The 13,003-nt window shown below is 35.5% G+C and overlaps 1 non-coding gene across 1 annotated transcript; it reads right to left on the bottom strand.

The window, feature by feature from the left end:
- Positions 1–12,355: 12,355 nt before the first annotated feature.
- On the bottom strand, positions 12,356–12,462 carry LOC119468912. Its single transcript, XR_005197720.1, has one exon. It is a non-coding gene; the product is annotated as a U6 spliceosomal RNA (small nuclear RNA).
- Between the last annotated feature and the right edge of the window lie 541 nt (positions 12,463–13,003).

Here is a 13,003-nt window from a genome sequence, read left to right as displayed (position 1 = left end):
ATATGCATGCACACACATTTGAACTTCACAACTAACTAAGTCAGGGATACAGACTTTGAAGCAAGGAGGCTATGCAACATAGACAGATATAATCTAGCTTGTTTCTATTATTTTCCCTTCTGGATTTCCTACTGGGCTTGCAGCTACCAGAGACACTCTCCCCATGTGGGTCCTATCTGAGTTGGGAAACTAGCCAATACAACTCTCCTTTTCTCCTCAAGACTCATATCAACATTCTGGCAATACTTACGTTAATAATCACTATAGTTCTAATTAGGAAAAGCTTTGCAAAGATCAGACTTTCCAGTTTGTAAAGAGGAGAAATCATAGTCAATGACCAGTCCAGGTGTCCCTAAGCCATGTCCCTGCCCCCAGCAATCTAGTGAACAGGAAAACCCATTCTTCACAGTGCAGACTAATAACCATTCTCCACTCTTTAGTCCCTAAAGGGGAGTTGACACTGAGAGTGGCTGGTGATGTTTATCATTTTATCTGCTTGCTGGTATCAGAGGACATACCAGTGGATGGAACTGAAAGGAATAAGGAGATCAGTGTAGTCCCAGAAGCCAATTTCAAGGCTTCTGGTGAAGGAGACGATAAGCTCACCCCATTTCAAGTGAACCTACGTGTGAAATCCATATTTTCATGTAATAGAAAGATGGTTCATCTATTTACAAAAGGCATCTGCAGGGGACTAATCTGCCTATTGAGCTCCCCTGGGCATTTTATTTGTGGTTTCATTTATTGAAAGCACAGACCTGCTTGGCATGCTGCAACAGTTCTCAAAATGATTCCAGAGTGTGGATATGTTGTTTCAATGAAAGCTTTTATGAAAGTTCAATCTGATACTCAGAGGGAAAAGGGCTGCTCAGCTTCACTTTGGGGTTAGGGGCCTGTAATTGTAGATTCTTCTCTCTCTCTTCATCTCTCACCTTTCTCGACTCTTAAGAGAACGTATTTTGTATAGCTCCTAAAATCACAGCTTGGAGGTCTCTGGGATGTAGTACAAGTTAGGAACGGGTCCTGTTGCAAGTGAGAAAAATCTGACAACAGTGGCTTAAAGAATCAGGGAGTTATTATTCTTTGCTTATCAGGAAATCTGGAGGTGGGCAACTGCTTTTGTTTCAGCAACCTAGGTTCTTTCTCTATTTCTGCTATACTTAGTCTATTGATTTGTTGTCTTATGGTTGCAAAATAACTGTAGAATCCCTAGGTGTGACACCTGAGTTCAAGGCAGAAAGTTGAAAGAGAGTATTTTTTTTCCCTCCTGAGGTTCTGTGTTTTTCTTGGGAAGGAGGGGAAGTTACATATTGCCAGAAGACTGTACTTTAGATCTTATTGGACAGAAGTAAGTCACAGGCCCATGGCAGACCAATACAGGTCAAAGGATATGAGAAGACCATTTAGTTCAATAATGATTTATCCTCTGGGGCTGGCAGAGGGGCTCTTCTTTTCTGAAATCACAGATTTTCCACCTGTTTTTTTCTTTTTTAAACAAATCAGGGTTTTATAAACAGAGAAGTAGGAGATGGGGAAGGGTAGTGGGATGGACAATTGGATAGGCAACAAACTGGGTATGTCAGAACCAATGAGCCAGAAAATCTGATTACGAATTCTAACTTGGCCACTGAACTTATTGTGAAACATTGGACAAGCCACTTGACATGGCCTGGCTGCAGTGACTTTGTGTATAAATTGAGAAAAGTGAAGGACAACATAAGTGCCAAATTTCCTTCTCGTGCCAACATTCAGTGATTCTGTGCAATTTTAATAATTTCCTGAATGTTCATGGCTAAACCAAAACTGGTTTGTAATTGAAACAGATGCCCTAATGGTGCTGTTCTGGTTCCAAGAACTGGCTGCTTGTACTTTCATGCAGTAAATTATGTGCTAGAGATTTCAAATAAATTCTACCTCCCCACATTTTTTTCATCTTTGAAGAAAAAATCAGCTCTCCATTTCCTCCTCTTCCCACTTAGTTAAATTCTGTATTTGAGTAGTACAGCTTTATTCCTTCTAGTTCTTATTTAGTTTTTCTTAATAAAATGAGAAACAACGTTTCTGTTTGGCATAAAGCTCCTTCTAAGTAGCAGGAAATTATTATTAGCCCTCTGATTGATTGTTGAATATTAAATGAAAGGAGATGTCTTTTAAAATATACAATTGCAATTTGTGTTTGGCTGTATTGTGTATACAGTCTTCACCAGTTGCTAACAAAGGTAAAGAGTGAAGGTTCCAATCGGGTAATGTACCTGTGATTAACACAGTGTCTGTCTTTTGCTAATTACTCAGTAAATGTTTTTTGAATCAGTGAATTATAATAAGACATAAATGAGCCAGAGTAGACTAGGGTAGAATTAATTCCTCAGAGTTAGATTTTCATAGTTTTAATATCCCTGAAGTCATAAAGGAGGGCATTGGAAAAGACCTTACTTAAGATATTTGATTGATAGCTTATATTATTTGTACATTAGTGGGTGTACAAAAGGAAGTCAGAAATAGTGCAGCATGCCAATTCATTCATTGACTATTAATTGAGTGCCTTCTTGGTTCCAAGCACTCTTCTAGGTAGTGCCATACTCCAGTGAATAAGAGAGGCAATGGTTCCTGTTTCCATGGAGCTTGCATTGCAGTGGAGGACACAGACAGTAAACAAGTATGCAAAAACTATTTCAAATAAGTGCTATGAAGGAAATGAAATGGGGTAATGTGATCGTGAGTAGGCGAGCAGAGAGCATTAGCTAAGGCAGTCATAGAAAGCTTCTTTAAGGCTACTTTTATGACACTTGAGCTGACACCAGAAGGGAGCTAGTCATGTGATGATCTGATAGAACAGTGTTTTAGGCAGATAGAAGAGTAAGTACAAATGCCCTTCAGTGAAAATAAGCATGGTGAATTTGAAGACAAATAATAAAGCCAGTGTGGTGCAAGTGCAGTGAACAAGTGGGGGGCAGTAGGAGGAGATTAGTTGGGACAGGTGACCTGTGTAGAACCTTATAGAACAAGGACATCATTATTCTAACTGCAGTGGAAATGTGTTTCAGATTTTAAGCTGAGGAAGGACATGATCTGCTTGAAATTTTTATAAGATCTTCCATTTTCTGGGTGGAGAATGGATTGGAATGGGCAAAAGCAGAAACAAGGACATCTGTTTCAGGATCACTGCAATAGTTCCAGTGGAAGAAGAAGAGGACTTCTGAGCAGAGAGATAGGAAAAGCTGGTTGGATTTGAGACCTATTTTGAAAGCGGGGGATAGGACTTGCTAATGAATCATGTATGGGGGCTGGTGAGGGAGGGAAAGGAATTAAGCATGGCCTCTGGGTTTTAGGCTAAAGTGACTGGGAGGAAGGAGGTGACTTTTTCTGATAATGGGAAGGTGAGGGTGGGTGGTAGGGAGAAGTAGTTGGGGTGGAAATGGTGGCCAGAGTCAGAAGTTCTGATTTGGGAATATTAGATCTGAGCTACTTTGCAGACGTCTGCACCTCAAAAGGTCTTTGAAGCAGAGGCTTCATAAAGGAGTCTTCTTAGGAATGCAATGGTTAAAGACAGAGGAAAAAGGAGTAATCCTTTCCAACCCCACAATAACAGAATCTCAACAATGCTGTGCCTCTTCCAATCTCTCTTCTTAAGGAGACAAAGATAACTCTTCCAAGGTAATCTCCCAGATCAAGAAAATAATTGAGAACACACATGCTTAAAACCTTTAATATGGACCTCTCTAATCCCCTCTTCACCTTTTTGATCAGCCCAAGCAGTTATATCAGCAGAAAATCTAAGTGAATAGAGGTAACTCTTTAGAGAAATGAATTGTGGGGAAGTCTGCTAGGATTACCAAGATTAATGCAAAAGAACAGAATGGTCCTCAAATAAGTACAAGATAAAATGACAGAATGATGCAGGGGAAAATTACCATCTAGAGCTACGTTTTTATTTTAATAAAGTGGAAATATGTAGGCAGAAAATCATTTAAAAGTTTTTCTCTTGGTGAAGCTGTTCAAATAGAAGCTACACACTTTGAATTATAAATGGAACAGAAAGGACTTTGGGTGTCTCTGAATTTGGGATCTGAGTTTTGTTGTTGATGTGGTAGGAGATGTGAGTGGCAGAGTGGGGCCAGGTTTGAGCTCTCACAGGCCCCTATAAGTTGTCTTAAGGTGGTACTAAGCAAGGTAAATTTGTGAGTAAAGTCTACTTACGATACTCTGGTCGTAGGGAAACATGAGGTTTTGTTAGAATCTCTTAGTTTTTTGGTATGTTGCTAAGAATTCTGTTACTGTGCTCTTTATTTAAGGCAAATAGATTGCCTCTTTCTTTTCTTGCCCTTCTCATGGCTAGATTCTGGCTTAGTATACCCTTGAGTAGGGACTAGCCACTGGGTGACTTGCTCAGGCTTTTAGCTTTCTCTTCCTCCTTCCTCTGGCAGGTGAAGGGCTGCAGTGTAGGCAGATGTTCAGACTGGTAGGTACTGGACTTTGATGGGCATACCTAAAGAGGTCTTGAAAGTTTTTGCGGATTCTCATCTCAATGTGACTATACAGGTTTTTATGTGTAGTAGTGTTTTTAAAATTATGTTAGTGGTACTGACAAGATATTTGACTACTACTTTTAAGGACAAAAAATGTAATTACTTTTGCACCAACCTAATATTAAAAAGTAAAATAAGACAAATAGAATAAAAAATATTTTGCATAGTAAAGGCTAAGTATTGTTTTGTGAAACTCCATTTACAGATACACTTGTATGTCCTGGGTCATGACGTATTAAAGAAAGTAAGCTTGAGGAACATGGCTGTAGAGAGTAGCAGGGGCTGAGAATTCAGTCTCGGCAGGTAGAAGGCTCAGAGGGAAGAATTTCACCTCCAGTGATTACCAGCCACAAGATCGTGGGTGAGTTTCATAACCTCTTCAGGTCTCAGACTCCTCATCTGTAAAGTGAGGATAAGGATGAATCCTGCGTCATATGGTTATGTTGGTTGAGAGGGTTGAAGCCTTGACTACAATGCCAGACACACATGCCGGACACACAATGTGTCCAGTAAATGGCAACCATTATAATTATTCATGAAAATTGGTTATTCATCTGCTGTGGGTGTCTGGGGCAGGAGAGTTGTGATTAAAATGAGTCATATTGGCCTGTTTCCATGTGGAAAATGGGTGTGGTATCACTGAGTCCTCTTTAAACCCCAATATTCACTGCTGGCCTTATGTGTGGAAGGATATCTGACACTTTAGTTCAAAACACTTGTTTGAAAACCAAGACTCCCTCGATAGGTGTGTAATTATTAGGATTTTCAGAATACTGTAAATTGTAATTTTCTCTCTCTTCTCCTTTTGGAAAAGTATAAGATTGGGAGTAGTGAATGCAGCAATGGGATATGGTTGCACCCTTTTCAAAGCCTCCTGAGATGGGAAGCACTAGACTGTGCTCCTCTTGTTCTTTGTGGGGTCTCTTTATTTGTTGAAGTCAGGCTTCTGCCTCTAAGAATAAATTTCTTTCCCTCAGGCTGTGCTTTTGGTAAACTCATCCACACTGCTCTTCTGGTGGCTTACCATGATTAATAGCAATTTATTTATGGGTAGACTTTTTATTATCATAGTTTTGTTTAATCTTTTTAAACAGCTTTATTAAGGCATAATTTACATGCCATTAAGTTCACCCATTTTAAGTGTGCAATTCAGTGATTCTTAGTGAGTTTACGAAGTTGAGCAACTATCACAATCCAGTTTTAGAACACTTCCATCACTTCAAAAAAGAAATCCCTCGTGCTTATTTGCAACTCTTTCTTTTACCCCCAGCCTCAGGCAATGACTAATCTACTATCTATTTTTTTTGTGTTTTCTAGACATTTCATACAAAGGGAATCATACAATATGTAGTCTTTTGGGTCTGGCTCCTTTCACTTAGCATAATGTTTTTGAAGTTCATCCATATTCTAGCGTATATTAGTACTTAATTCTTTTTGATTGCCTGACGATATGCTACTGTATGGATGTACATTTGTTTCTTCATTCCCAGCTAATGGATATTTGATTGTTTCTACCTTTTGGCTATTATGAATAATGGTGCTATGAACATTCACATACAAGTCTTCATGCAGACCTAAGGTTTTATTTCTCTTGGGAGATAACTGGGACTGGAATTCATGGATTGTCTGCTAAAATTATGTTCAAATTTTAAGGAAATAACCAAATTATCTTCCAAAGTAGTTGTACCACTTCATATTCTCACCATAGAAGTATGAGGGTTTTAGTTTCTGTATATCCTTGCCAATGCTTATTATTTTCTGTCTTTTTGATGATAGCCATTCTAGTGGGAGTGAAGTGGTAGTTCATTGTGGTTATTATTTGAATTTCACTAATAAACAATGAGGTTGAGCATCTTTTCATGTATTTTGGTGAAGCATCTATAAAAATCTTTTGCCAAAATTTTAACAGGGTTGTTTGTCTTCTTATTGTTGAATTGGAAGAGTTCTTTATATATTTATTAGATATATGGTTTGCAAATATTTGTCTTCATTATTTGGCTTTAAATTTTCTTAAAGGTGCTTTTTGAAGAGCGATGCTTTTTAATTTTGGTAAAATCCAATTTATTAAGTATTTTTAAATGGATTTTGGTTTTGATATGGTATCTAAAAACTGCCTAACTCAAGGTCACAAAAGTTTTCTTAGGAAAGTTTTATACTTTTAGCTTTTAAATTTTGATTTACAATGTGCTGAGAGTTATTTTCTTTTTGTGGATAATGTGAGGAAAGTGTTTAAATTTAACTTTTGGCATGTGCCATTTGTTAAAAATTGTCTCCGCTGTTCATTGAAAAGATTGTTGTTTCTGTATCATATTTCATTGACACCTTTGTAAGCAATCAATTAATCATAAATGTAAGGGTTTATTTCTAGAATCTCAATTCTGTTCCATTGATCTATATGTCTATCCTTAATGCTAGTACCATATTGTCTTCATTACTGTGGCTTTGTAGTAAGTTTTGAAGTCAGGAAGTACTAGTCCTCTGACTTTGTTCTTCTTTCTCAAGATGATTTTGACTATTCTGGGCTTTTGCATTTCCATATAAATTTTAGGATAACCCCCAAGTTTCTGTAAAAATGGCAGCTAGGACTTTGATAAGAATTGCATTGAATTTATAGACCAATTTGGGGAAAATTGCCATCTTAATAATATTGAATCTTCCAATCTGTGAAAATAAAATCTCTTCCAATTTATTCATATTTTCTTTAATTTATTGTCACAATGTTTTATAGTTTTCAGTGTACAAATGAAACTTCTTTCATCACACTCATTTCTGAGTATTTTATTCTTTTAGGTGCTATTATGAATGGAACTGTTTCTTAATTTCCTTTTCCAATAATTTATAATAAGTACCTAGAAATACAATTTCTTTTGTCTATTGCTCTTCTATTATACAATTTTGTTTATCTTGTTTATTACTGCTAATAGTTTTTCAGTGGATATTTTGGGACTTTCAATATACAAGATCATGTTATCTGTGAATAGAAAATGAAATCATTGAAAATGGAGGAAGGAACCCCAGAAGTCTGCCTCTTCATAAAAGCAATGACAAAAAGTGGCAAAAACTGTCAGAATCAACTTTTTAAGAAGTTTGAAAATTAACCAAAAGCTTGCAGCAACTCAGAGAGTGCTTATTCAAGAAAAATTGCTGATTACTGTCAAGAACAGAGCTTTGTAGCATTTTAACTCACCCTGGTTTTATTTACCACTCCCCAGCTTAGTTATAGCCTTGAAAATAATATCCTGCATTACAATACCAGTACTAGATGGGGCAGAAGGACCTCATTTGCAAATAATTACCTTTAGTTGATCTGTCTGGTGACCCTCTGGAATACCTACTAAAAAGTACGTCTTTATCTTGCCTAGCTCCAAACTCACCCAGTCTTAAACTCACTACCTGGGGGTGTATTTGTTGAAATATTTACAGGCAAATATTTTATTTATTGCTGCCTGAGGCAATGGATAATGGCTGAGACAAAAAACAGACTAACCAAAAAGCTTGGGAGGAAACTCTGAGATGTGTAGGAGAATAAATGCTTTGAAAACTTCCAGCATATTTCTGGGGAACTAGAAGGCTGCATTCAAGTCCAAGGCTGTGTGCATGCTCAGAAAAGACCTGAGAAGGCCCTAAGCTCGCCTCTCTGGCCAACCTTGAGGCTCTGCACAAACCAGAAGTAAAGACCAGGGTAGTGTCATACACTGCTTGTCTGAATGTTGAAGACATGCATCAACATGCACAGAAAACCCCTCTGCAAACAGTGGGAGAATTTTTGGTTCTGGGCATTTAAGGAAATCTGTCCAGTTGTTGGCTAATCACGAGGCTGACAGAACAGAGACCTCAGTGACCAAACGTAACAAAGAGTGTAGACTTTACAGAATTATATCAGTAAAGTTGTTAGAAAAATAACAACAAGCAGTAACATAAAAAAGCGCTGGGGATTAGGGAATATTTGATTTCCAGAGTTGCCATATTATGATATTCAAAATATCCAGCTTTCAACAAAAATTTATGAGGTAAGCAAAGAAACAAGAAAATATGGCCCATACAAAGCAGAAAAAATGACAATCAACAGAAACTGTCCCCAAGGAATCCCAGATGTTTGACTTTGTAGATGAAAACCTTAAAATAGACATTTGAACATTTTAAATACGTTCAAAGAGCTAATGGGAACCATGTTTAAAAAGTGAAAGGAGGAAAACAATGTCTCACCATATAAAGAATAAGCATATAAAGATAGAAATTACAAGCACATCTCATTTGATTGCACTTCACTTTATTGCGCTTTGCAGATACTGAATTTTTTACAAATGGAAGGTTTTTGGCAATCCTGCACTGAGCAAGTCTATCAGCACCATTTTCCCAACAGTATGTGCTTACTTTGTGTCTCTGCCAGCACTTTTAAAGCAATAAAGTATTTTTAAATTAATGTGCATTTTTTTAGACATAATGCTATTGCACACAATAGGCTACAGTATAGTATAAACATAACTTTTATATGCACTGGAAAACCAAAAATTCATGTTACTTGCTTTATCATAGTATTTGTTTTATCGTGATGATCTAGAACTAAACCTGTAATATCTCTGAGGTATGCTTTTATAAAAAAGAACCAAACAAAACTTCTGGAGTTGAAATGTAAAACAACTGAAATGAAAAATTCACTATTGGGGCTCAACAGCACATTTGAGCAGGCAGAAGGAAAAATGAGGAACAGAAAGAAAATATAATGAAGAAGAATGAATAGAGTCTCAGCGACCTGTGTACTAACATACATATAATGGGAGTCTGAAAGAGGAGAGAAGGACAGGGGAAGAAAGAATATCTGAGAAATAATGAAAAACATAAATCTACATATCAAAGAAACTCAACAAATTCCAAGTAGGATAAACTCAGTAAACTGGGAATAGAGATAGTTTTACTTCTTTCTTTCAAACCTGGATGCCTCTTTTTGTTTCTTGCTTGATTGCACTAGCTAGGACTTCCATTACAATGTTAGATGGAACTGATGAAAGTGAACATCCTTGCCTTTTTCCTAGTCTTAGAAAGAAACATTCAGTCTTTCACCATTAAGTATGATTTTTATCTATAGATATTTCATAGATGATAGTCTGTTGAGCGTTTTTATAATGAATGGATATTAGATATTATAAAATACTCTTTCTGAATTTGTTGAGATGATCCTATGGTTTTTGTCCTTCTTCTTATTAATATAATATATTAAATTAATTTTTTCATGTTAGATCAACCTTGCATTCCTGGGATTAAAAGAATCTCTTGGTATGATGTTTAATATTTTTCATGTTTCTGGTATTTTAGCTTACTGAAATTGTATTACAAATTTTGCATCTTTATTCATGAAGTATATTTGTCTGTAGTGTTCCTTTCTTGTCATGTTTTTGTCTGGCATTGGCATCAAGGTAATATTGGTCTCAGAAAATTAATTGGGAAGAGTTTCCTCCTCCCCTATTTTCTGGAAGAACTTATGAAGGATTGATTTAACTTCTTTAAATTTTTGATTGAATTCATCAGTAAAGCCATCTTAGCCTGGACTTTTCTTTGTGGGAAGATTTAAAATTATTAATTCAATTTCTTGTTATATGTCTAGTCATATTTTAAAATTTCTTCTTGCATTAGTTCAGGTGATTTGTGTCTTTCTAGGAATATGTCCATTTCATTTAAATTGTTGAATTTTCTGGTACACAGTTGTTCATAGTATTCTCATTTAATCCTTTTAATTTTTATAAGGTCAATAGTGATGTTTTCCCTTTCATGTTTGAATTTGGTGATTTATGTTTTCTCCTTTTTTTCTTGCTCAGTTTATCTAAATTTTTTGTCAATTTTGTTGCAAAGAACCAATTTTTGGTATCATTGATTCTGTCTATTGTTTTCTGTTTTCTATTTCATTGATTTTCACTGTGATCTTTATTATTTCTTCTTTTTGCTTGCTTTGAGTTTAGATTTCTCTTCTTTTTTACTTATTAAGATAAAAGTTTAGGCTACTCATTGGAGATCTTTTTTTTAAAATATAGGCATTTGAAGATATAAAGATCTTTCTAAACACTGCTTTCTTTCTATGTCATAAAGTTTGATATATTATGATTCTGTTTTCCTTCAGTTCCTTTCTGATTTCCCTTGCAATTTTTCTGTGACCCATGGGTTATTTAGAAGTATGTGGTTTAATTTCCAAGTATTTATTGACTTCACAGTTTTTTAATTCATTTATAATTTGATTCCAATATGGTTGGAAGGCATATTTTGTATTGTTTTAATCCTTTTATGTTTATTAAATATTATTTTGTGGCCAAGCATCTTAATCCATTCTCTGCTGTGACAACAGAATACCTGAGACTGGATAATTTATAAAGAAATGAGGTTTATTTGACTGATAGTTTTGGAGGCTGGGAAGTTCAAGATTGGATGGCTGCATCTGGTTGGCTTCCAGCGAGGGCTACATGCTGCATCATAACATGGTGGAGAAGCATAAGGTGAAAAAGCATGTGCAAAGAAACCAAACACAAGAGGTAACCTTACTTTATAATAACCTGCTCTCACGGTAACTAATCCAGTCCCATGAGAGTGAGAAGTCACTCTCACGAGAAAGTCATTAATCCCTCTTAGTGACCTACTCATTTCTTAAAGGTGCCACCTCCCAACATCACCACACTGAAGACCAAGCCTCAACATGAATTTTGGTGAGGATGAACAATATTCAAACCATGGTACCTGGCATATGGTCTATCCTCAAGAATATTCCTTGTGTACTTCAAAAGAATGTATATTTTGCTATTTTTGGGTGAGGTGTACTATAGATATCAATTAGATCCAGTTGGTTGATAATGTTGTTCAATTCTTCTATGTCTCTGCTGATTTTATGTCTAGTTGTTTTATCCATTCTACAGAGTGGACTATAGAAGTCTTCAACTATTATTGTGGAATTTTTTATTTCTTACTTTAATTCTGTAAGTTTCTGCTTCATGTATATTGGAGCTCTGTTGTTAGGTATGTGTATACTTTGTAATTGTTATATCTTCCTGATTAACCCATTATAATCGTAAAATGTTCTTTGTTTGAAGCAATATTTTTTATCTTAAAGTCTATTTTGTCTGCTACTAGTATAGTGACTTCATCTCTCTCATGATTGCTATTTGCAAGGTATAATTTTTGTACTTTCACTTTGAGTGTTTTTGAATCTATGTGTTTCTCTTGTAGACAGCATGTAGTAGGGTCTTGTTTTATATCCAGTATAACTGTGTCTGCCTTTTAATTTGGATGTTTAATCCTTTTATTTTTTTAATTAAAATTTTTATTGACATAATTGTATATTCATGTATAGCACTAAGAAATAACCCAGAAGAGTCCCTGGTACATTTTGCCTTGTTTTCTCCGACAGTAACATTTTGCAAAACTATAGTATAATATTACAATTTGGATATTGTTGTTGGTATGACCCATAGCTCTTATTTCTATTTCCCCAGCTTCATTTGTAATCGTGTGTGTGTGTGTGTGTGTGTGTGTGTGTGTGTGTGTGTGTGTTTGTTTTCTTTTTGCAGAGGGGGATTTATTAAGTTCTATGTAATGTTATCACCCGTGTAGAATAGTGTATCCACCACCACAGTCAAGGTACTGAAGAGTTCCAACACCACAAGTATCACTCATGTTTCCCTTTCATAATTATACCCACATCCCTGCCACCCACACTCCTACCCCATCCCTAGTCCCTGGAAACCACTAATCTGACCTCTACTTCTAAAATTTTGTCATTTCAAAAATGTTATATAAATAGGACTATTCATTATGTAACCCTCTGGGATTGGCTTTTTTTAAAAACTCAAAAGTATGTGTAACACTTCATGAACTTGCATGTCATTCTTGCACAGAAGCCATTCTAATATTCTTTGTATCATTGATGTTTTAGGGTATGTGCTGCTGAAGTGAGCACAATCAATCATTTGATTTTTAATGTAGTTATTGGTATATTTGTATTTTATCTCATATTTTTCAATTTGTTTTCTATTTGTCTCATGCTCTTTTGTGCCTCTATTCCTTCTTTACTGCTGTTTTTTTCTAAATACTTTTTTTTCGTGTGCTATTTAAATTCCTTTTATTATTGTTTTTAATTATATTTTTGGGAATAATTTTTTTAGTGTTTTTTCTACGGGAATTACAGTATGTGTCTTAACTAAAAGCAATGTATTTCAGGTAATACTAACAATTCCAGTGAAATACAGAAATTTTCCTTCAATATAGTTCTACTTCATCCCTCCTCTTTTGTGATATTTATAAATATTACTTCTTTGTATGACATATTTCCAACAGGAAGGTTTTTATAATTATTCTTTTGTACAATTTTCTTCTAAATAAATTAAGAGAAGAGAGAAACTATAAAGTTTCTTATATTTAAATACATAGTTACTTTTACTCATGCTCTGTATTTTTTGTGTGGATTTGAATTGCTGTCTAATGTTATTTTTTTTTTTTTT

This window comes from Cebus imitator, unplaced genomic scaffold (genome assembly GCF_001604975.1).
Source record: "Cebus imitator isolate Cc_AM_T3 unplaced genomic scaffold, Cebus_imitator-1.0 Scaffold528, whole genome shotgun sequence".
Classification (NCBI taxonomy): Eukaryota; Metazoa; Chordata; class Mammalia; order Primates; family Cebidae; genus Cebus; species Cebus imitator.
Note: the sequence above shows the minus strand (reverse complement) of the source record. Positions and strands in the feature narration are given on the sequence as shown.